Source organism: Labrus bergylta, chromosome 18 (assembly GCF_963930695.1).
Source record: "Labrus bergylta chromosome 18, fLabBer1.1, whole genome shotgun sequence".
NCBI lineage: Eukaryota > Metazoa > Chordata > Actinopteri > Labriformes > Labridae > Labrus > Labrus bergylta.
Window position 1 is genome coordinate 3,956,916 of NC_089212.1, and position 26,232 is coordinate 3,983,147.

At 40.3% G+C, this 26,232-nt stretch overlaps 1 protein-coding gene across 1 annotated transcript in view; it reads right to left on the reverse strand.

The window, feature by feature from the left end:
- The window catches only part of LOC109989743 (leucine-rich repeat and fibronectin type-III domain-containing protein 2), a 152,168-nt gene extending 126,463 nt beyond the window's left edge, over positions 1 to 25,705 (reverse strand). Inside the window, exon 1 of the mRNA XM_029278829.2 lies at positions 24,984 to 25,705. The gene's annotated coding sequence lies outside the window, so the exon portion shown is untranslated. The remainder of the gene's footprint in view (positions 1 to 24,983) is intronic.
- Between the last annotated feature and the right edge of the window lie 527 nt (positions 25,706 to 26,232).

Genomic DNA, 26,232 nt, shown 5'->3' on the forward strand with positions numbered 1-26,232 from the left:
TTTGCTGCACGATTTGAATAATTTTCATTCAGTTTAAGATTATTTTTCATGGGTATTTAAATAATTTAGTGTTTCATGGATGTGCTTGTGTGATTAATGGAGTGTTTTGTGTTGCATTTATATTCAATCCTACATTTAAAAAGGCTTTATAGAAACACTAAATCTGAGCATTATGCAGGGGTAATTTAGAGTAATGTTAACCTGTCTTTTCTGTAGTTATGCACACGTTTACGTACAGATTCTGTTCATATTTGTGGCATCGTTTTTTAACTATCTTCTATCTGCACTTCAGTCATCCATTCTGAATTGATTGCAATCATCTTAACTCAATTTGGTGACTTTCTTTATGTTCATGCAAATTAATATAACACCAACTTCACCCAACACACCAATTTATATAGTAAAGTGAGGATTTATTTTACATGTTTCAAAAACACAAACTGGAGCCTCTCTTTAGTAAATACTGGTTTCCTTTTCTTGAACTGGTCACCTGATGAAGAGAGCACATTGGGTTGAAGGCATTGTAAGAAAAAAAAGCTTCAAACATTGCAGTACAACTTTTGATTTTATTTTCAAGCCCAGCACAGATGGCTGTTCATCATGAGTCTGGTTTTGCCCAAGGTTTCTGCCTCTTGTTTTCTCTTGCTACTGTAACTTTGCCAAGTGTTGCTTAGTGCTATACTCGTGATGAATTAACGTTGACATTAACCTTGACCTTCACCATGACCTTGTAAAGAAAAGATAAACGTATAAAGGATAATCTGACATCAAAATGCCCACACAGGACTGTCACTGCTGCAGAGGCATAAAAAGTAGCTACGAGGACGTTTCTAAATAGGCCTCACTTCATGGAAACACTTCATGGCTTTGAGAGTAAGATATCAGTGAGGTAATTCTAGGTCATCCAATTACACTGGAAGAGGGAAAGCCTTGTTACAATCATACACATTCTTTACAGTTTACCCTAATTGTATTTGTTCTGTTTAATAAATCATGAAACTTATCACAGCCAAGGTTAAGTGTAAAGGTTGTCTTCTGTCTCTGTAGTGCAGTTTATCTTCTCCACTCAGACTTGGGCTTCACTTATAAAAGTTGCATGATTGGAAGCTGACCCTGTCACTGTGATATCAAGCACTTACTGATGAAAGCGTCCAGTTAATTCTCAACTTCACAGAAATCTGCTCTTACACAGGCGACGTGAGAAACAGCAGCCAGCTCTCATAGAAGGATAAAGCAGCTTTCAGGGAATACGAGCAGGTTATGAGCCCTGCTCTCATTAATGTGTAATGACTCAATGTTAACTTGGAACAGCCAAAACACTGTGGCTCCTGCATTGTTTTTGGTACATGTACTCACAGTCCACTGGGCCTTCTATTATTTATAACAGCCAACATTCTGGCTGCACAACCTGGCAGTGGATTTGAGTGCCGGGCATTCTGGGAAAAGGGACAGATGACACCACTCTGCTGTTGGTGTTGAGCAATCCACTGTACAGTATATTGTTGACATGCATGAGTGCTGAGAGACAGTCAGCAGTATGATTCTTACAAATTTTATGTATGTCTGTATTGGGCCTCACCAAGAGGACATATTATCCCCCTCCTCCACCTTTTCAAACAGTCCCCTGTGGTCTAAATGAAACATCTGTGCTGTGCTTTGGTCAAAACATAACATGAATCAAGCACCAGAGGAGGTTTGTGACCCTGTATAAACCAGCTCTCTCAGAACGCTCTGTTTTAGTGTGTGTGTCTCTTTAAATACAATGACCACCCTCCCCCCCCGAATTTTCCCAGAAGACATCACTCCTTCCCTAGCGAGAAAAAAAAAAGGTGAACATGTGCAAAAGTTTTGCTCTAGGCTGGGGGTGGAGTCCATGGGTGGAGATATCAGGGGAGGAGAGGGGATTTTTTTTCTCCAAAAACCCATTGTGATGTCACAAGTTGTCTCTGTGTTGTAAGACTTATGCAGACCACAAAAAAAGGATTGGGTGGGTTTATTTCATATTATGTGGGTTGGTAGACACTCAGGTTACCCAAATAAATGTTATAAAACACTGTCAAAGGGGATTTTTCGCAACATGTCCCCTTTAAGCATTCTTTTATGAAAATGGTTTGAAATTAAAGTGTGACGGATTGATCAATCAGAAAAAAAAAATCACATATTGGTCAGGCCATATTTGAAATATTTCACATGACTATACTGTAGACACAACTATGTGCATGTTTTAAATCACTTCATACGGGTTCAGGATAATGCAAGTTTTCTGGCAAGAGTTAGACAACCAGTCGTTTGAGCGAGAATAACACATAAAGCAATTTCCTTTGTCTGCATAGATGCTTTTCTCCTATTCCAGGGGAGGTCGGTTTTCATTGTTTTTAAATTTCACATACAGTACTGAGGAGAGATCCAAAGCAGCGAGGTTGGACACAGAACAAAGACTTCCTGCCTGATATTCAATGTGAGTATTTGCAAAATTTCTGACGAGGCCTTTGGCTTGCCGAACATTTAACTCTGAAAACAGGGTGAATGCTAAATGTGTTTATTTTAGACTCTGACACTCAACTTAAAAAACTTGATTCACAACATGATGCCATAGCCCAGTTAAAAAAGTGATTTTCTGATTCAACAACATATAAAAAGGATCAAATGAACAGGGATCAGAGTATTTTTAAACCAGTCAATCATCAGTCTGTTTTTGAAAGCTGTACAAAAAAAAATATTTCTGTGTTGTGGGCCTTGGCTGTGATTTTAAAATAAAACCTCACAAGTAGCTTGACATTAAGGATGTTATCAGCATGAAGCAAACTCCATCCCATCATTAGTCTGTTTCCAAGGTGATATTCACAACTAAAGTGTCACAGTAGTTAATTAGAGAGTCAGTGACCTCGCAGATTTGACACATTTTGCAACCAAGTAGATAGTTTGTCTAATTAACTTTCCATTTAGTTTAAAATCGTATACACATATTAGCTATAACATTATGATGCCCTGCCCAACATAACAACAGGGCTTAAACAGTTCAGACCTGACCAGATATGGACTCCACTAGACCTTGTTATAGCTTACTTTACCAAAATAACAAATTTAAGGCTCAGAACATGGAGAGGGAAAACATATTTGGGGGCTCGTCCTAAACTAAAAAATGTTTTCCCCACACTGTCAAGTTTTTAGGCTTTGTTTAAAGAGCATTGTTGTTCATGTGCTGATGGTTTTGTAGTTTGTTTGACTCAACATCATAGACAGGGTTTTTTCTGTCGGTAAACTGTGCCAGAGCAACTTTGCTTTCCCTCATGTTAATTACGTTGTAGTTTGACTGTGGGTTCTTGTTTTGTCACATTATTTGTTTGACTTGTTAAAAATACTGCCTAGATCTCGTTTGCTTTTTTGTATTCTGAAGGTGCACTGTGGTGACTGGCACCAAGGGACTAGCAGCAGATCCTGTCAGTCCTGTATGTTGCGAGTTGTAGCGTCCATGGATCTGACTTGCTTCTCCAGATTATCCATTGGATTGAGATTTAGGGAATTAGGAAGCCTAGTGACACACACTGAACTTGTCTTGTTCCTCCAGATCACCTTCTTCCATTGCTTTGTGGTAACTCTATATAAGTATATATTTAGATTTGTTTCTCTCTAACTCATCACTCCCATAGTAAAGCTGAATTTAGCTTAACAAATGAAAATGAAACTTAACCCTAAAAAATAAGAACATTTAGAAAACCATTAAGATTATAATTTCTAGAGTTTTTAAGGGTGTAACACAAAGTGTAGTTGTTCTGTACTCCTGAGAGATGTACTGTATATACATCCAATATTGGGTAATTTCATGTTTCTGATCACTTAAAACTGCAATCAAACTCCTGCATATTGTCTAAATAGCACCAATACATTGGCAATATTTAGGTATTGAAACAGTGAAGATGTTACAAGCTTTGTGCAGATGCTCCGAAAACCACACTGACCTTCAGGTGTAACTTTGGTGGAGTGTCTCTGTAATCAATTCATTATCCATTTTTTAACACAATGTAACCACAGGGGTTTTATTTCAACTTTTGTTTCAAGATGATCCAGTTCCTGTTGAGATGTTTAATGATGTATTCCCTGCTGCTTTACTAAATGTGAAAAATGTCAAAAACTTCCAAATCCCAGTGTGACTTTAAAAGTCTGCATTTAATCAATCCCCTGCTGATTGTGGCCAAAATCTGTCTCCCATTCTCTCCTCTCCTGTCCGGTCTCCCAGTGGACTCTTTGTTGTTAATCAGCCTGGTGAAGACATGCACTGAATGCCGTTAGTCTGAAAACAGCCACAGCTCCGTGAAGACAATTTTGATGCGAGGATCCGTATAGACAACCAGCAGAGAGGAAGCAATCGAAGTCAGGCAAACACCCAAGTCGGTCAAGCCTTGTTATCCAAGGGAAAAAAAAAATCAATGTTCTCCCTTCTGAGTGGGCATGCTGCTCTGCACAGCGCTCACACGCTCCTACAGCCTCAGATGTAGTGAGGCCAGGATGAATGACATTTAAGAAGTCTGGTTAGCAGGGCTGTGTTTACTTTGACTGTTAATCAAAAGTGCAGATTACTCTTAATGCTAGAAGTGGACCTACTTTTCAACACTTTGTGTCACATTTGACACAAAGTGTATACCAGTGTATAGTAAAACCACTGCACATGTCATACTTATAAAGCTGTAGCACTTTCCAACCAGCAATTAAATGAATGATGTTAATGAATGTGACAATGAAGATATGAAGATCCAGCTGTGTTTCTTGGTCTCTGTGTGATAATCGTACACAGACGTAGGCTGTTTCATTTCCTTCTCTTACACTAAAAGTTAATTTGAATAAAGAGCGCTTTGGGACTGTATGAAATCCACTTGTGTTGGGAGGAAGTTGTGAATCTTTTCTATCTTTTCAATATCTTTTCAATATGAAAATTAAGTCCAAATTGTAGTTTCTATATTAATTGATTTTGTTCACCACCCAACATTTATAAAAAAATATTAGAAACACAACAATATGCAGTATAACCTTTATATTTAATTTCTCAAAATTTCTACCATTTAAAAATTACAAATTGAGTCTACTGAAGTGAAAATAGTGAAACCTACTTATAGATCTTTGTGGCTAAACAATCTTTAAGAAATATAGAAAATCCAAAGATGCCCAAAATTGCAAACCCCCCACTATTATTTAACGAGTTATTCCTAATTATATATTTCATATAAAAAATTCCGGTCAAAGAAATGTTGTAGAGCTTAGTGACTAACATTAGCTGTTCTCGCTACTGCAGTAGAATAGGGGCACTGATCTGAACTGCCCCTTTAAATAATACATAGGGGCAGTATGTTAATACCTCAATCAAAACAATAACAAAAGAGAATACGTTCTCGCTTCCTTAATTAGTGACCTTTGAAGTAACATCTGGTGTTTCCATGGCAACAATAGACATGTGTAGGTCATAGCGACTCTTTTATGGCAGCTGCCGCAAAACAAGACACGTCAATACAACTATAAAATGAAGGAGTTCTCTGGCTTTGATAACTATTGGAAATATTTGAGGTAATCTAATTACTCAACAAAAATATATACAACATAGCTTTAGTCCATTTTTAATTAATTTAGGTATTTAAGTGTAAAAATTTCAAAATAATTTTACATAGTATACTGTTGCCAACTGAGTTACAGCAGTGGGATCTTTAAATGTTCTATGGTAACTACTGCAGATGTTGCAAATATGTGAAAGCCAGCATTTTATTCCAAAAAAAGCCCATCTGCAATACATTCCACAATCACTGTTTTCAGAGCTACCAGCCCGGACACACACAGAGGAGGGGTGGAGCAGGCAGATAGAGGGCAGAGCAGGGCATGGGAGCTCTCAAGGAATAAACTCCGGATTCTCCTCTGATCCAGAGCCGTTTGAGGAGAGTTGAGCTCAGAGTTTATTTTTAAAACTTTGTCGGATTAGAAAGTGGATTAATCTTCACTGTTGCTCAACATGTCTGCAGGAGCCAACAATCATTATCAGGTGTCGTAATGTCATTTGTCTGTCTTAGTCCATGTTGACTGCTGACTGGAGGGAAAGTGTGCTTTACATAATGAATGTAACAGTCAGTCAGAGAAAAAACTGTAGTTTATTTTAAAGTCATGAGGATATTTTAGCAGATGACTGAGACACCCGGCCTGCAAGAATAAGCGTTACCTCAGGACAACTGCAATCAGATTCTTCAACACAAGCCACAAGCACACCAAGTACAAGCACTGTCACCATCGATAATCATTCACTATAGGACAATTACAGCACTGTTTTTCTCAGGTCACACATTATTTCTCATCCATATGTAATAGTTTTCAATGCATTGTGTTTATACTGTGCAACTGTGCAATCTTGTGGTGCAATAATTTCCCCTTTGTGGGATCATTAAAGGTCACATATTATGCACAATACACTTTACCATGTTTTTCTAACACTAATGTGTCCCTAGTCTGTCTACAAACCCCCCGATTATGAGACAAGTCCATCTTCTTTGTCTTTTGCCTGCTACACTTTTCAGAAAATGTGTGCTCAAACAGACCATTTGGAGATTTTCCCTTTATGACATCACAAAGGGCAGTAACCCCTCCCCCATGTTCGATGTTTGAGCTGCCCTTTGAGTCCACCTTCTCACCCTAAACAACTGAGCATGGTGCAAGAAAGCCCAGGCCAACCAAGCCCTTCCAGAGAGGGGGTGTGGTCAGACACAGCTCATTTACATATTTAAAGTTACAGACACAGAAACAGCCTGTTCTGAGCAGGGCTGAAATAGAGGGGTTTATATAATATATGTACATACATAATGAAATACAGGTTTATTTAAAATTATTGAGAAGGAGAATCACACCTTTAAAGCTTATTCACTACATACAAAAACAATTTTTGAATACTCAATGCCCACTTCAGGATGCTCAATGCAATAGATGCTAAAAAAGTATATATTGCGAAATGCTCCTTATTTATCCAAATAAGGCAATGTGATCCATGCTTTGGGTACAAAGACTTAATTTGCCTCACACCTGCCAAAGGCCAAGATTAATCGTCGCCTTTCCATTTCCACCATCAGCAGTAAGTTCCATTAAAGGCGGTAATTGAGCTCATTCTGCCCCTGTGAAAACTCATTTAACTTCTAATCATAACCTGACTCCTCATTTGATGGAGCAGCAGATCTTTGGCTTCTCTTTTGTTTCACTGTAGCACCTCCAGACTGGTTCACTGGAATGTGAGCAAAACTGCTTTGTTGTTTTATTTTTCTCATACTAACAGCCTTTATCGCAAGCATTATGAAGAACACGGCCGCCTTGTTCCTCCTATCTTTAAATTACCATGCGGAGACGATGTTTACACACAGCACTTCAGACTAATTGGCAGAAAATATACTCGTCTGGAGATGGAGCATCTGTCGCGATTCTATGGTGTTCACAGTTACATTAAACAACAAAGCTGATATGATAATAAAGCCTCACACCCAGCACAAGGGTAGTAAGTCTTTATTTAATGTATAATGTGTTTTTGCTCATTTAAAGAGCGGTAAAAAATACCATCTCCAGAGTGTGATCTGCAGCCCATACAGTAGACTTTCCGATTATATCTGTAACCTTTAGATTGCCTTCCACCCCCCCCCCCCCCCCCCAAACATTTTCTGCTACTAAATAAACATAATGAAAGAGTTGCAAACCAATCTCAAAGGTCACCCTAACCATTCATAAATGCCAGGGGTATTAAGCATCTTAGAGGGTGTCAGAGCAGCCGCTGGGCAAGATTCAAAGAGAGAAGGGGGGCTATTGAGATAGCTAAACATCAGCCGTGTCAGAAGCCAAAATACCACAGCTAGCAATTCATGCTAGGGCACAAAGATGCTGTGTGTGTTGGTTGGCCCAGTGTGGGCAGAGCTGGCGCTCTGAGATGTTTATTAGTCAGTAACAGCTCTATCTGCAATCTTGTCAGGGGAGAGACATGGAGGATGGAGTCAGCGCCACAGCCATGAAAATATATCCACAGGTATATTGCAAGCAATCCCCCCACAGTGTCATGCCCGATGCACTCGCCAGACATATTTGCTCTTATGGGTTTGATTTTTTAGCAAAGAAAAACACTACTTTGTGAGAAAGGCTACTCCAAAGTCATCAACAATCAATCTAAGTGATGTAAGGTATCATTTTGCTCCAAGAGTGAAACTGCTTCTCAAATAAAATGTTGCAAGCAGTGGTTCGAAAGTAAACACTTTTAGCTAAACTCGTGCACTCTACTCGTGTATAATCTTCTGCTGCTCCCAAGAAGTCAATCGATTTGAATCATCCGTCAAGAACACTTCTAGCCAACTCACAATTTGTCAGTTACATTTCTTGGCCCATTCGACGTTCAGAGAGGAAGGCAAAAGCAACAGCATGGCAGCCTGTAAAATCTACAAAACAAGTCTCAAATTGACCCTTCAGTGCTCAACATTCACAAGGTTTTTTTTTTTTAATACTGGGAGCCGAATTATCCACAGAGGTCTTATCCTCTCCAAAACAAACATGTTCTGTTATTAAAACTGGTTGGAACACTGAATACAGCCATTTTCAGCGAGCAGAGGATGTCAAGGTCTGCAAGATGAACTGCTGCTAGCTAGTGTTTTAATTTCCCAAGTATTTATTTCAGGATATAATTCCTCCATTGTTCATTGTTTGAAAAGTTTTAACTGTGAGCTTAATCAACCTCTCACAAATAAGCAGATGTTTTAATTTGATTTGTTTAAACACTGAATAAAGCAGTTAAATGTTAAAATCAGAGCCTCTTCAACACTCTTTAGGGTTAGCTGAGGGAGGCTGCAAGCAGAGCTGCCACTGTCCTTAACTCACTATCTGGTGAGCGTGCAAATTAGGTTTGTTGTGATGGAAGAGAGTCATAACTCATGTACATAAGCAACCATTCTTGCAACTATCTTTCAACCCAAGGGATGACAACAACATTTACATCCTAAGCAGTGGCCCAAAAATGTGCAAATCTTGCAATGACAGTAGGAAACCTCCCTAAGGGGCCCCCATCTGACTGCATTGACTCTTGTTGTCCTGCTAAGCGTCACATGCAGTATTGATGTGGAAACCAAAGTTTGTTAATGAAAGTCGACAAAGAAAAATGAAGAGGAATTATCCATCTACAGCATAGGAGAGAAAGTAAGCGACACTGGCAGGCATGATGGTGATGAACTGCGGTTGAAGGGCCCCCCTGCTAATTTTTGCCTCGGGCCCCAACAGACTCCAGAATCGCCACTGCAAACAATCTATGTGATATTAGCATCTATGATGAATACGTTAACCTGCAGTTAACAACGCTTGGCATCAATATCACACCCTAAATCTACTGATATAAGTCACTGCCAAAGCGTTATTAAAAATCAGTGAAAATTCAAAGATGTCATTTAGTAGATCTGTGATTTATAAAAGTGACATTTTTTTATAAATAGTGTACAAAAAACAGCACACTATTACTCAATGCATTCATGACTGATTACATTTTCCTTTATATAGTGAATGTTGTGTATGACAGTTTGTAGACAGGTATTAGATTATTAATTTCAAATTTGGTTTCCCTGTGTTGCATAGTGGTTAGTGCACGCCCCCCATGTACAGAGGCTTTATTACTTCAAGCGGGCAGCATGACATTCGTCACATTCTTTCTCCCTCATTTCCGACTCCATCCAATATCCTATCTCTACAATAAAGGCACAAAAAGCTCCAAAATATGTTGTAAAAAAAAAATAATGTGGTGTCCCTATGCACAAACTGAGATAAATAACTCTAATGACAGCATGACAGTTATTTTCTCAGACTTGAAAAAGCTCCTCCAGAGACACAGAAACATTTTTTTAACTTACTGAGCACCATGACTTACAGTAATGTATGATTAATTCCAACATAGATATCTAGAGTCAGGTGACGAGCAGGTTCAGGAAATGAAGCTGCTGCAATCACAGAGCATAATCTGTCATACTTTTACCCTACTGAATGTTTCCTTTTTCTGTGTCTATTTCCATTTTTGACTGTTCCTCTCCCATCAGTCTTCTTTGATCTGGGACAACTTTGTGCACACTGTGATGACTGATGCATGGGGGCTCTTCAGCGTCATGGATGAAACACCGACTTCACAAACTAGGATTGGGTGCTTGACTAAGATCAGCGGGGAGCCTTGTTTGCAAGAAAAAGTCAACACCACAGGGCCTCGCCACATGCAGCGCCATGAAAGAAGGAGCATGCAGGCAAAAAAAAAATAAAAAATCTACCCCTAAAATGAGCTGCTTGATAGACAGGAGAGGAACACTGAGTGACACTTTTTTTTTGTTTTGCCAGTATGCTGAGTCACTGTAAATGAGACAGCTATTGTTGCAGGCGCGAGGAGAAGCAATTTACTCGAGCAGAAAAAAATGGAGCAGTTTTCTGGGATAATTTGCTTTTCAGTGAGGCTGAATCAGAGGGACAAAGAAGAGCTCTGCTCTGGTCCGGCAGGACATTGTTCACTGATTATCCACTGGTGTGCTCACAGGGTTGTTTTCATGGAGAAGAGCTCAGTACTACACTGTGCTCAAGGTGGTTTCAAAAGTCATATCAAATGGATCATGGGCAGCATGATGACACTTTTCTTTTTTTTTACCAAATGAGAAAGATTATGGATGTCCCAGTCCCACCTTTGGAGTCAGCAACAACAATGGCTGTTTCTGTGCAGCTCTTTGTAGTACCATCTGTTCATGGAGTTTATCCAGCTATAGGCTTCAGCTATCGATGCTGTAGTTAAGCTCTCAGCCTACGGTAACGTTGATAGTTGTGAAGTACTGACCAACAATCTGCGATTAATTTGCCTAGAGTGGCGCTGGACACTCCACTGGTCCCTTGCTGTCTTAAACTAAGGAGTGTTTTCCGATAAAAACCAGCAGTCCACAGGCTCTATTTACTTTAAAGTTTACCACTGTTTTCTTTATGAGGTCCCAATGTCTTCCTGCGTGCTATGTACAGCGCAGTGGCTGCTTGCTATACACAATAAATGGAGGTGAAATTTCATTCATGTCAGGCAGCGTGGAAAGGGTGATAGTGGCGGCAGCACTGGCAGTCATGACAGTGAATGTCACTGACATAGCTTTACATAGATACCAATGCAATCAAACATTTGTAAAGGACGCAGCCCCTACCCTTTAATTAAAATCTACAGTATTAAGTGCATGGTGTAAACCGGATTTTGACATTTGTTAATTGTCTGTGTCCTGTATAACATCATATAATTAGTTGTGAAATTTAGATAATTTATTTCAAACATATACATTAGCATTCTTCTAGTTCTTAGTTTAACATAAATGTCTGATTACATGTAACCATTGCTTTTGCAATTTTTTAAATGCTAATATTTAGCTGACTTTCGGCTGCTCTTCTTTAAAAAAAAACCTTTAAATAACAAATCAACTTGAAAATATATGAACATTCAGATTTTTTTTCTCATTTTATTTGTCTTAATAATTAAGTTATTTGAATTGAAAGCAGGGCACCCCTGGAAAAGAGACCTCAGTCTCAGTGGGTTCTTCCTTTAATTGTGTTTTCACATGATTTATTTTTCTTTTGGGATTTACCCACCCTGCTACTCGATGATTCCATACCGATTCACACAAACCACTTACATACTCACACATCTTATAAGTCAGGTGTTTGTGTAACCGCTGAATCACTCAGCCTACTGTGACTAGCCTGGCTGAGTCACATGAACATCATAGTTTCACATTGTATAACTACCATTTCCAACCCAAATCCGGAGGCTTAGGAGCAGCAAGTCAATGAAATGATCCAGCACATCGTAATTTTTCAGCTGTCTTTGTTCCTTTAACTGCCTGGGGAATAACAGAGATCTATAACATGTTGTACATACTAGAACTCCAATCCACTAGGGATTCCAATTAGAAACACACAAAAACAAGTGAATTACATCCAGTTATTGGCTCCATTAAGAGAGTTCAGCAGTGACACCTCAGTTCTTCTTCAGTGAATTCTCAGGAGGGAATCAGACAAGGAGACAGGATCGGGAGAGACAGAATGAAAAAGACAAGCAGGGACCCAACAAGCCCCTGCTAACACTGTTAGCTTACAGCCCAGTAGCCTATTTGGTGTGCAAGCTCTCAGTTAAACTCTCTTATGATCGACTCCTTTTCTTTCTGATTTCCCCTCAAGTTATAACATATTTTGGTCGTGTTTAGGCCACCATTTATAAAATAAACGAGTTAACAACTTCAAATGTAAATATATTCTAGTGAAATTATTGGTAAAGGACAAGTTCATGACCCAGTTAAAGTCTGTGAAGAAAACCCAAAGTGATACAATTTTAATAAAACCGTGTACTGGCAGTAATAAAACAAAAAGTCATGGTCACCTCCCCAAACACCCAAACATGGAGACAACCTTTAAAAAGTGTTGTAAAACAATCCATTATGAGCCTCAGAGAGGCTGTGAAACACATTACAGCACAGATATGTGACAGCAGTTATTGACTCTCTGTGGCCACAACATGTTAGAAGTTTGAACAGAGGTAGTGAGATCTCTGACCACTTTAAACCACTCTGACTCACCTTTGTGAAACATTCATAAGGCTGCTATTTGTTTCAAGTATTTCTTGACAGTATCTTGTGTTTGTGTATGACAGCGAGCCCCCCCCCCCCCCCCCCATCTCTTTGAGACTCTTGTCAGCACCCTCTTCTTACAGGCAACAAATTGCGGCTTTGTTGCCACTGTTGACATCTAAAGGATAGCCGGCTGTGGGATTATACGGGCTCACCGCCTGAAGCTGTTTGGCTTTTTGTGTGTGTTCTTGCGCTTTACCAGTAAAGGAGAGAACATAATACCAAGATATTGTTGTTTTTCTTTTTTTACTGTTTTCATTTATTTCCGGGTGCCCAGATCATATTACGTGTCAGTTGGACGCACAAGGAGAATTGTCAGCCATCACTGTGCACATCAGCTAAGACTGTCGGTTCATCAGATGGAATTAGCACGGATACAGTGTCCATTCACTATCACACACTGAGCTCCAGCTGAATGATTTAAAAAAAATTTTTTTTAGCTGTGGGCTGATTCCTTTTCTTTACAGTGTCAGTGAAACATGCTGTTTTGTGTTGAAATCAGCAGTAGCACAAAACGCTCATCAGAGACAGACATAGGCGCTCCTCTTTTTTTTTTAGCTCTCACCTAATTTTTCTATTTTTGGCCGTTTTCCCTGCCTCACAGGATATGTTTGCCAGCAGCTTATTATAGCTAATTACAGCAGAATTACAGCACTTCATGTAATCATGCAAAGCAAAAGCCGAGCAGTGCAACACACATTAGTTACAGTTAAAGGGAAGGGTACAGTAAATCACTGTATTTAAGCTAATTCTGATACTTCCCTGACCAAAGTTCAGCAGAAGTTGAAGGTTTCATCTATAAACATGATCATCTGGATGATGTACAGTCACTTAAAAGCTTCATGGGTATCTACATCTTTTTGATCAGAAGTCATTTGAGCCTTTTTGGATGATGAACTGCATACAAAATGTGCAGCAGTGACTCGAAATCTGACTCCAAAAAAATGGAAAAATGTGAAGTTACTGCGGGCAGTTTTGGAGCTATTATACAGATCTCAGTTAGCAAAGTAACAACAAAAGAAAACACTTCCTTTTAATAGTCAGAAACCTCGAGCAAAAACAAACTCATGTTGAAGAACCATCTACCACAACTGTGTTTGACTTGTAAAGTGGAATAGAGGGAGATGAAGGAAGAAGAGATTGATGGAGACAATGAATAAGACAGATTTATAGCTACAATGTCAGTGATAATGGTAAAAGTATGTGTAGTATTAAAAGTAAAAACCGCGCATGAGAGACTGATCATTGTATTATAAACATCAGCAAATATAATGGCAATGAAATAGGGAGAGATCTTAAACATATATTGGCTCAAAAATCAGACAAGCAACAACATTATGAGGACTCGTCTATCTAATTTGTCTCCATATGGTATTTCACCGGATGATTTCCATGGAGCCCCCTGCTCACGGTGAAACATCTTTCCACTGTTCCAGATGAGGATATAAGGATTTAGACAAAAACATTAAATGATGTAAGCTCTGCCACACACACACAGGCAGAAGTGTATCTTTAAACTCAATCCCCAACCACAATCGAAAAATCTAAGTGCATCAGTGTGTGTGTGTGTGTGTGTGTGTGTGTGTGTATGTGTGTGTGTGTGTGTGTGTGTGTGTGTGTGTGTGTGTGTGTAAATCTGCTATAGCAACTTCAAAGAGTTATATGGTAAAAAAACAAAACATTTCACAGTCTAACCTTCTGCAATTTCTTTCAACCTAATGTGTAATAAAAAAGCAAAAGAAAAGGTTGACTTTGAAAAGCAGCGTGGAGGGAGCACTGTGTGCATATACTGTAGGCCCACGCTGAATAAGAGATGTGCATTCAGTGTGAGTGTGAGACAAGGACAGCGCCTTGCAAAAGAACCCATCAACGGAGCAATCATCGGGGAGGACCCCAAAGGAGCACAGTGAGATTAAACGACCTGCTATCAATTTATCAAAGACGCTGCTGAGAGGGAACTTCAACTTTAAAGCAGAATTGGGACATTTTCTACCTAATGACTGTAATTTATAACTGAGCATGGACAACTCTGGCGCTGAAAAACTTGAGAAGCCAGTATAATGAGCACTTTAAGTTGTACCCCTGCAATATACCTCGAGTTGATGCAAGCGATTCTGCTGCAAAGTATGCTGATAGCGCCACAGAATGCAAAACAACATGTACACACCTCAGTGCTCAAGTTTAAGATGATGCACGTGTCAAATGTGGTTCAAGGAGAAGTTAAGAAGGAGTGTATCGAACAAGAATCAAATATTCTGGATTTTCGGCACCCAGATTTGTTTTTAAGCAATTAGCCTCTCTCATTATTTGATCTACCTTTTAAATTTCCCAAAGCAGCATGCCCTGCACGTAAATGACGACAGTTTGATCATATGCCTGCCTCCAAAGACTACAATATGTAACAAGTGTAGTGCAGCCTTCTGTCTTTGAGACATCAAAGTCAGAAGAAGAGTAGGAAGCAGAAGCCCTCACATCTGTAAACTATACATTTCAACTGACTCCTGAATAATGAGTTACACAATACTTTGCTGTTCATATCATAGTTAGTAGTTTGTATACATGTGTATCTTTCTCTGTGATGTCCATATTTGTTCTCAATCATGCATCGTATAAAACATGGATGTAATCTCAGTGATGTCACCCTTGGCTTCTGAAGTGCAGTTTAGAAGCTCTGAAATGGCGGTTGTCATATTGAATTGCTTTCTCAACCCAACTTTTGGTCAACCTGGTAACAGTCAAAAAAAGTGGATTTGAGGCCAGCCTTAAGCCTCCGGGCAAACAGCTACTGCATGCCAGCATGTACATAGATCAGCCGTGCCACGCCCCTAAATAAACACCACTCTTATCCTTAAAAAAACCTAAACAGAAAACAAAATCAACCCCCAAAAGTGTGTGATGATAAAGCCATCAGCTATTCAGACCAAAATCAATATTTGTGCCATGCTGTGAACAAGTTTATTTCTGTGGTCAAAATGGGCATTGTAGTATGGGTGATTATAGGCATTTTAGGAATTATGAACTATTTTAGTTCCTGGAACCCCGTTAAGAGGAACCCTTTAAGCTCCTGCTTCAGAGTAAGGACCATGGCGGATGCGAATGCAAACAAAAAAAAAAGTTCCCATGATGTTTAGTTCTAAGGGAACTGCCTCGTAGATAGTTCTTCTTCAAAAAAGTTCCAAGAACTGTTTACTCCAAAGACACCTGATGAGACTTCTGTGGCTTTTGGAGCCCCCACCCCAACTGAGTTTCCCCCTTGTTATCAACACCGAGTGCAGTGCTAAATGATTGCTGTGTAGCATTAGCTAGTTTTGCATTTTTAATAACGTAAAGTCCCTCAAGGGACGCTCAACATCTGCTGCCCAAAATAGATCACTGACGACCCCCACTATTCTAAAGCAGCCAGAAATAGAAAACTCATACATTTAGAACCCTTTAATGTGTGTAGTCACTCAAGGACAGCGCTCATGCTAGGTGTAAACAGGTATATGCTCATGTGTGCCTTTTCTTATGATTGACCTTTAAGATGCTTGTTTTTATGTACACAAGACATTCAATTACACCGTTTGAAGGTTATTGTGGATTTGGCTCGCCAGTGACTTAAACATAAAATTCCACACAGGATGGCTCTATTATGACCAAAGAGCTTTCATCAAGGCTTTGTTTTTCGTTCTCTTTGCCACAGACAATGAGTCATTGCCTCTAGCTTTTGTTTTTTTTCCCCACTTACTATTTCTTTATTTTTCTCAGGGGTTTGGAAAGATAAGCTTTTCCAACCCGTCTCTAAATTACAGCTTCTTCACAGTGGCGACGTCCCCAGCAGAGCCTGAATGTTATCACTCCACAGCGGCGCAAGGAGCTCTCTATTTTAGATCTCTGGAGCCAAACACTTTTTTTTTGTTGCTAACCTTGGGGCCCAGCGCACATCAGCGAGCGAGATGAGCCGGCCTAACGGAGCGGCTGTCATGCACTCAGTGATAACTTCAGCAATGACTGTGTTTTTTCAGGAACTCTGTGGGACAAAAGTGTCGGGTGCTTATGTGGGAGTATTTGAGTGGATGGTTGGAGAGTGGAGATTACACACACAGCGATGTACGGCAGAAGTCACAGCATGACAGCATGACTGCATGACGCAAAAATACAGTGAATAGATTATAATTAGCATCATTTCCATAAACAATAAACCATTTATTGACCCTTAGTGCTCCCTGGAATCCTGGAGCTACCACCCACATGAATATAGAATTGTTTCATAGGGTAGAGTTGATCAGTCAGGAGTCTCATGCAGTATGACCCCTAAAAGCATAAACATTTTTTCCCAAATTATGACTACAGCAGTAATGTCTTTTGGCTCTCACAAACCAGGATGACATCCAGAGTGCTCAACGGTCCAAATCAGAACTCTAAAAACCAATGGGTGATATCGAAATGATTAGGAACTCTTCCTTTTAATCATCATGGGATATCACTATCAGGGTTTCGGGGGTTGATCATGGCAGTGAAACACTGCTCTCTTTAACTCCATTTGAAATTTAGCACCAGCATGGCTTTGAAATCCCAAAAGTTATTCAAACCAAATGAATGAAAAACTGTAAAACTTGTGAAAATACCACCATCACAGCTGTTACTATGAAGTCCTGTATAAGGACTAATCACTGCTAGTTAGCAAGTTGGCAGAGACTTGCTGTAACAGTTGAGGATCCAAGACATGTCAGCGTCAGTGAGGGTGTATTATTAGTGACATAATAACATGGTAACATTAGCTGTGAAATACAATAGGTTTTACATTAAATCCTTAAAATGTGTGATGTTCTGGAAAATATAACGAAACCTAAATTTAATAGTTTGCAAAACAACTGAAACTCCATATTTGATGACAAAATAGCAAAAAACGATAACATTTCAAATGTATGAACCGTAACATTTCATTGTTTTCGGGGAAATGACATGCCAAATTTTAAATTTGATGCCAGCAACATATTTTATTAAAAGTTGGGACAGTGGCAAGAAAAGACTAGAAAATTGATGAATGTATCAAAAATACCTGATGGATCATCTCACAGTTAATGAAGTTCACGTTCCAATTTGTAAGTGACATGATTTGGTTTAAAAATACACAAGAGTTCTGTACTTCTTATTAGTCATCTTGTTATCAATTAAAATCAAGCAATCACAAAACTTTACAACCCTTGTAGATGAAATAGTCCCTGTCACTGGACATTGCTATATCAGTCAGATGTACTAGTCAAATCCTTTTTAAGTTATATTTGGTCCTTTGCAAAAACCCCACACACCACGTGACGGCCCTCTGCTCCCAGCCAATCAGCTGCACTGAACGCCCTGTGAGCAGCAAAAGCTTAAACTCAGAGGCTTTTAAAATGTAAAGGTCTGTTTGGATTACAGTAGCGTGAGTGGGGCTGGAACCGCTGACCATGATGAATGAACACGCCATCAAATGACGGGAGGGCCACTGTATTCCAAAGTGCAACGACTACGACAACAGCAGCAAAATCAGAGAATTCATGTGGGAAAGGAAAGAGGGCGACGGCAAAAATTAGAACGCAGGCTCTCATTGCTCAGAGGCCGATTTAAATGTGGAAATGAAACAAAGCAAGGAACATGAAGCAAAAAGGGAAAAACAAGAATCAAGCTTTTGTAATCTGACTCACAGAGTAATTTTTTCCTAATGTAGTTAAAGTGCTTAGTCGTAATAGTAACAAGACTTTGCCTCAGACACACTGTCGCCCATATTGGTTCCATAATTATTGCACATGAAAACGTCTTCCCATTGCCTTGAAGTGCTCTGGGGTAACACACCCGTGTCTGCTTCTGCTGTATCACTGTGTCCCCGCGGCCGTATTGGTCAGTCAGCAGTGACATCTTAATGTTCCGACTCGTGTTTCACAAAGGAGGAGAGCTGCCGCCTATGTAAACTCCCTGAAGGTTCCCTCTAAAGCGCCACAATGCCGCAGCCCTCAGAGTCCGCACGCCCGCTTTGATATACTGCCGAGTCAAGTGCTTCCTGCTGAGACTTCTGAGGGGGGGGGGGGGAAAAGGCCACATCACATCACAGTACAGCCGGAGCAGTGTGGCCATGAGGATACAGGTAACACCGGCCAAAAGCTTCTCTGTAATGAAGTCAAGCTGCTGCCCAGAGGCAAAGGTAAGTGTAACTTCTCCATATCCCTTCTTATTCTCAGCTCCATCAATCACTTTTTGGGGGCTTACTCTCATAAATATGAAGTCCTGCATTACTTAAGAGTTATTCCAGAATAAAAAGAGCTTATGTGCTCCTTTATTCCATTAGATTAATAGCAGGGGAACATTTCGAGTCAATGAAATCACTAAAATTGAAATATTTGAAGGTGATTTAAAGAAGAACTACTCCCCCCCCCCCGGGATAAATCATTCCCTCAATCCAACAGTCAGTTTTACACACACACACACACATACAAACCTATCTGCAGGCATTTGATGTGGAGACATTATAGAGATGCATACCACAGACTTAAAGTGCTAAACTTAGGGATTAGTGGCCCTGGTCACAGGTCAACAGATCCCCTCAGGTGAAATGGCACTTCTCCAGCTCTAAGTCTACCTCTTTATCCATATTTCTGCAGGCCACCCCAGCCTAGTCGCTGTGGACTGAGCATCTGCCGCCATAGAGTGACTGATAAAATACAGTAGCTGCATTTAATGTATAGCACCACATTTTGACAACTTCACCTACATTGAGGGAGCATCGACTTTTTAACAAAAACCATCACAGACATGTTTTGCTGAGCTATGAGACTATGAAAGTAGTTGAAAAGGAGGATATCTGTGATGGTTTGAGGTGGGGTTCTACTTGAATTTTGCATACTTATTACTATAACAACTGATAATTAGGAACTCCGAGTTCATCTAACAAAGCAACCTGAACCTGACCAACATGAAATCCAGTTCCACAGATGTTTGGGCTTCTCCAACGGCTTCACTCTGCTGCACATATGCTACTCTAAAGCAGCTGGGCTGGATTCAATGGATACAAAGAATACCGCAGCCCAGTGACAACAGGAACCGTGTTTAAATTAATTAGGGAAAAGTCTCCCTCTAATGCATGGCAATTCTGAGGTGAAGAAGCACCTAAAACTGCTTTGCAGCTGCACTCCATTGAATAAGTGCATTACTGCTTATGCAACATTATAACCCAATGAGGTAATGCTTCTGACAAGCTAAATATTGGCTTCTCCCTTGCTTTTGTTTTGGATTTGTTTATTCTGTTGTGTTGTCTTTGCCCTCAGCTTTTCCTGCTCATAGAGGTGATGAATGAAGCCATGAGGGAGAGTTTTCATGGACAGCAACAAAGCTCTTGTTCTTTTTTTTTCTCTCAAACTCCGAGACTGGAGATGAGAATAGTGCGGAGACACCACAGCACATTTAAATCCAAATCCCAAGTTATTTTCCCACTTCATTTTTTTTTGAGCTTCAACTGCCTTCCATCCAGCTTATTCCATGTGAACCAGAACTGAACGGGAACTGATCTCCCCTCTCTATTATTTCACTGTGTGCCGAGTTTAATAGAAAAGTCCTTTCCTTTCCATTCCTCCCTCTTCTCTCTCACAATTTCCCTTGTAAAACAACAACTTTCTAACATTCTCTGGGAGCCTTCTGTGCATGTCGAGCTGCTCCCCAAGGTAAAACTGGCCTACTTCTGACTGCATCCTCAGCATCCATCTGCCGTACCAGTAAATTGCATTTGCCTGAGATTGCAGGTTATCTCATCTGTCAAAGCAAGCCTATCAATTTCAGCGAGCAGTCTCGACAGACGGCATTAACCCTCCAGCATCTTTCTGGCATCAAGCACTGACAGACAATAACAGCCAGTGATATCAACATATCAGATGAGGGCTGTTGACAGTTCTGTTGTGACTGTTAGTCATGAGAAACCAAAGAGCTGAATAACAATTAATACAAATGGGAAAAAAAATGATTTAAACAGTCCCTGCTCGTGCTTTTTCTCTGAAGACTAAAGGCATGATTACCTAGTTCAAAAGGTGGTATAACCACACTTACTAAGCTACATGACACAATGGAAACAATAGAACAAATGTTATATTTTCCTATCCAAAGGGTTATTCAACCAAACTTTGCAAATGTTGAATTGAGCCAAAAAAGATATGTTCCTGAAGATGAACAAATGTCTCATTATAAGATAATGGTGATAACAGGATAATGCGTTCAACAATCAGCATACAGTGCAGTGCAGTCATACATACCATTTAAAGTAGTTTGTGTCCCAGTATATAGATCAATCCATGTAGAATTTACGGGGAAGGGATATTAAATGGATATTCCATCACTTTTAGAATACACTTCCATGAAAGTGGGGGTAAAAGGGAGAAGATTTGGGGGGAAAAAAGAAACAACAGCGGCTGAGATAATCAAATTTATGGTCTAAATTTGGGCTCAAGCTCTCAAAACACTGGATCCTACATTTCCCATAATGCAACTCTGTAGTTGCACCTTTGTTGACAGGGTATGGCTAATGGGCTAATGGGTATTTCAACCTGTATGTCCTCTTGAGTTACTAATTTTTTTTTTAAATCCTTTATTAATCCTCAAGGGGAAATCCTGGTTTACAGTGTTATTGAGAGTCATGATTCTCACACATGTAGGCTGAATTGCATACATGAGCCACAGGACCTGTGGACATGCATTAATGAGAGATAAGAGATGTGGGGCTGCTACACACAGCTAGCACCCCAGAGCTGTTTGGGGTTTGGTGCCTTGCTCAAGGGCACCTCTGCAGTATTCAGGAGGTTACCTCTCCAAATACCAGACCCACTTTCATACTTTTCTCCAGCACCAGGGCTTGAGCCGGCGACCCTCCGGTTCCCCACCAAAGTCCCTACAGACTGAGCTACTGCCACCCTGCCTGTGATACCAAAGAGATATCAGCACCACAATGACATCAGCATTACTTTGATGACATCACTGCAGCTTTACAAACAGGCTCCAAAGCAACAGAAGACATCAGGAAGCAAGACATGCTAGCAGTAAAAAAAAAAAAAAAGGCTGTTCAAACATCCTGTAAGCCACCTGCTCAGTACCAAAGAGCAACAGAGTCAGTTAGAGGCCAGCTGGTGAACATGGTGGTCAGATATTTTATGAAGGATACCTTATCAAAGCTAACAGAGAGCCTATATTTGGATTAATTTACCAGGTGGCCAGAAATACAACTAAACAAACAATACTGTGGCTCTGCACCTGCTGGGTGTGTAAATGACAAAAACTATATATCAGAAGTGGAAGCACCTTGATATATAATGCAGAGCCTACACACATATGCCTTAGAACTTCTTTATTATGATGGCTTACAAAGATCACCTTTTCTATTTGTTTAAACTATAACAACATGAATGTACCAATAAGCAAATACATCCTACTTAACTTAATTTCCCTAATGTTTTATGGTTTTGATAGATAGATAGATAGATAGATAGATTGAGAGACAGATAGATAGATAGAAACTTTATAAATCCCTTGGGAAGGTTTCCCTCTGGGATATTCAGAACAAGGTGCTACGGAGCTACTGCTGCCGTCTCTCACAGCGCTCACACTCGTTTGTTTGATTGCAAGTTCATGTTTTCTTCATTCTGTTTATTTGTTGTTGTTGTTCTCTTTGTCTCCATCTGACTCTCTCTTTCTGTGTCTCTCTCTATCTCACTTTCCAAGCCATACACAGTTTTGGTAGATGGCTGTTCAGCATGAGTCTGGTTCTGCTTGAGGTTTCTTCCTTTTACTGTAAAAGGAGGTTTTTTTCTTGCCACTTTAACTCTCGTAAGTGCTGTGCTCGTAGTGGATAAACATTGGGTCTATGTAAATAATATAACCAAGAGTAGATTCTCAAACTTTGGTAAGGTGTCTTGAGATGACATTTGTTATGAATCAGTGCTGTTCAAAAATAGATTGATTAATTCATTGACTGATTGCAGCATCATATTCATAACGGTATTCATTGTTTCATTTAGAGCAAAACAGATGGGCGGGGCAACCATAGACTGTAAATGAAAAATGGACTAAGCCTGAGTGACATCACCCATTGGTTTCTAAAGGGCAGTTTTGGAAGTCTATTCATGGCGGTTGCCACATTGGGAAAGCTGACTCTATCAAACTTTCAGTCAACCTAATAACAGGCAAAGAGCTGGAACCGAGTTGGGCCTTAAGCCTACTGAGAAGCCACTACAATGCAGCAGTTAGCAGTCGGACCGCCTACGCCCATAATTATGCATAACTCATATCCTTCATAAAATCAAAACAGGTGAGTTATAAAAAAGTGCAAGACCCGTACACTGCTTGGCAATAAAGGCATTGACTAACTTTGTTTGCTTTGAACATGTTAATTTCTGCTGTCAAAACTGACATATTAATATAGCTGTGTATGAGAATTATGGGTCTTTTGGAGCCAGACCCCAAGTGGACACTTGAGGAACTAAATTTTTCTGTGCAATTCCGCATTGGCTTCATTTTTGCAAGAAAAGGAGGGTTTCGCTTGGTGGCTACGAATGAAGACCAAATTGATATAATGGTGACTTTTCAACCAATATAGAGGTGGATCATATCACATCCCCCATCTCCAAAATATGGTCACTTCTGGCAAAAGAAAGGGAAATGGTGACAACAAACATGTAGAACTTCATGCATCAAAATCGTAGTCCACAAAGCAATGAGAGAAGTAACCTCTTCTGGATCCTTGATTTTTTTTATATTTTACAGGTTTATGAGCACTTTTTGTCTTATCATATAAAAGATCCTGATGTGTCAATCTTGTATGTGCAGTTTTTTTCTGCTGCCACCAAGTGGCCAATTTAATCATTGAATACAAGTAAAGTAGAAATACCTCTCAATGAGCTGTAAGATATTGTGCAGAGATCAAATCGTCAAAAATCAAATATATGATCAAATATCATACTGTGTCATACTGTCTTTGAAAATATCTTGTGTTTTCTGTGTCTGTGTATAAAAGTGATGGTGAAATAGATTTTTTTTAATTGATTTTTCTTTTCTTTATTCTGTTTTATATTAGATTTTTTTCATCTCTCTGTGAGCTTGCACGGGGATATTGACTGAAACAAATTAAAGTGGCTCTTGCAATAAATAGAAAAGTGCACTTGTCAGTGAGTCATTTTGCGTCAGAATAACTCTGTTTGCATGAATTAAAATACTGTTGAATCTCTTCAGTAAACTGCAGGGCTTTACTTGGGGGAGAGAGGGGGGGGGGTCCACTCTGTATTCTTTTTTTAGGAAAATAGCAGCCATTCAGTGTCGATAAATGCCCCTCTGTGGGAGTCTTAACGTCCCCCCTCCTACTGCAGTGTTATACAGTGCGCGCTGTCCATGGTGCTGAACTGCCTTCACTGACCGAGCGCCACTTTCTGTCTCCACACACGGATGTCTTCACTGAGACCCCGCTCGAGCTATGCTCCCCACTTGTAATCCACAAGAGGGTGGCGATTACAGTGGTGGTGGTGTTGGTGGCGTTTCACTGCCGGCCAAGGTGTCTCATGGCGGCCATCGATCCCTTAACTAGACACACGCACACTCACACAAGCCCAAATTTTCTCAGGACGTGAATGGACTGCTAAAAGGACCCGTACACACACACACACACACACAGCACTCCACCCATACAACTTGAACAGAGTTTAATAGCCTACAGTAATCCCAAGGGAACATTTGGAAAAGAGTAGGCTAATCTCTTCCTCCCCGCCTTTCTCTTTCACCCCCCTTCTCTTATTTATGTCTCTCTCTCTCTCTCTCTCCCTCTCTCTCTCTCTCTCTCACACACACACTCACACAAAACAACACACACACTGCCAGACGCACAATAACGGGCACGTTTGTCGTTCATACACACCCAGGATTAGTATGCGTCGGGCACAACTACCTAGCCTCTCTGCTTTGTGTACATCGTCGCAACCCTTTCCATGCGTAACATTACGATAAAACAAAACACTGAAAACAGCAATTACACGTCAAGCTCTAAAAGCACTGAACAGATTTTTCAGCGACTTCTTTCTGTGGATAACTGATTGTCTGAGAGTATGAGCCACCCTTATACGCTGTAGCACACTGAATTTCATGTTTGCAATAGAATCCAGGAGCTTGTGGTAACATCACAAACTGTATTTTGCATTTCAACCAAAATCGGCGTTTTAGCTTTTTAAAAGAAAAGCCAAGAGACGAAAACGAACATTAGAAACTACAAACAGCACATCTAATCCACGAGGAGCGCATGACAGCCAAAAGTCCAGCATATAACAGAAAGTGTGGGCTTTTTCTTACCTTTAGAGACGGACAAGTATCCATTGTGTGCCTCCGCAGGCTCTACAGTATGTTCTGTTTCCCTGGTTCGAGGCTACAGCCGCTCCCTTCCCATTCATCCACTAATTCCGAAAGACAAACTGCACAAGCAGCAGCCGCACATCGCTTCTTACTTTCGCACTTCTCTCCTTCGCGATTTTTTTCCCTCTCCACCAGCTGGTTCTGTGGGAAACCTGCGCTTCTGCCGGGAGCCAAGCTGCGACAAAAAGCTTCACAGCGTACTTGTAGTTTCCCTTTCAAGTAGAAAAATAACCAGCTCGCTACTGTGTGGGCTCGTCTCTGGATTTCAGACCAGGCGGGTTTTTTTAGAGAGTGTTCCTACACGGCACACAGGCGTTTCTCTGTTCTCTCCCCGTGGTGCTGGAGAGTTTCTTGCACAATATGTCCTTGTAATCGTAGAAAATTAGTAAAAATCGGTGACACGGTAGATCCAAAAGAAAGTTGTCTGCTTGTTTTCAAATAGTGAAGACTTATTTGTTTGTCCGAGAGCGAGAGAGGATGGTGAGGAGCGACCATGAGGTGTGAATCTCTGCGCTAGAAAAGACTGCAATGAAGCGGCGGATAAGCCTAGATGGCACAAACACCATGAAGTCTCAGGGAGCCGACTGGGGGGGAGAGAGAGGCAGAGGGGCCAGAGAGGAAGGCAGGACAGCCTACAACTACAGCATTTTTACGCAAACACACGCCGGTAGCGAGATTGTAGCGATAATTACGCGTTAATAGCCAATTTGGCACCGTCTGTATGTGAGTACCGTGTTTGTCTGCAGGAGATTAAGGAGCAACCACGGATTAGTGTGTGCTTAGAGGTGTTTAGCGTCCACAGCAGCAAAGTAGCCTATCAGGGCTGTGGGCAACCTCGGTCTTTAAAGTGTTTGTCACTCCCTTAAAATTGAAGTTACAGTGCGCGCTGTCTTCTCTCTGTCGAGGCTCTGCTGCCTGCATCCTGTTTGACCTTCAAATATCAGTGGAGCTCACTTCCGTATTGGAACACTGACACAGTGAGGGACACAACTGTGTGAGTGAAGAGGGACACAGGAATTCATTGATGAATAGTTCATAATTATCTCCTCTATAATTAAACTTGAGAGTATGGGAAACAGTAAACTCATAGTAACTTCTGTTTTCAACTTCATGTCGCCCACTGGTGGAAGGTAGCTTTGTAAAATATATTTAATATAATATTATAAATATTATATATATATTAATTTCA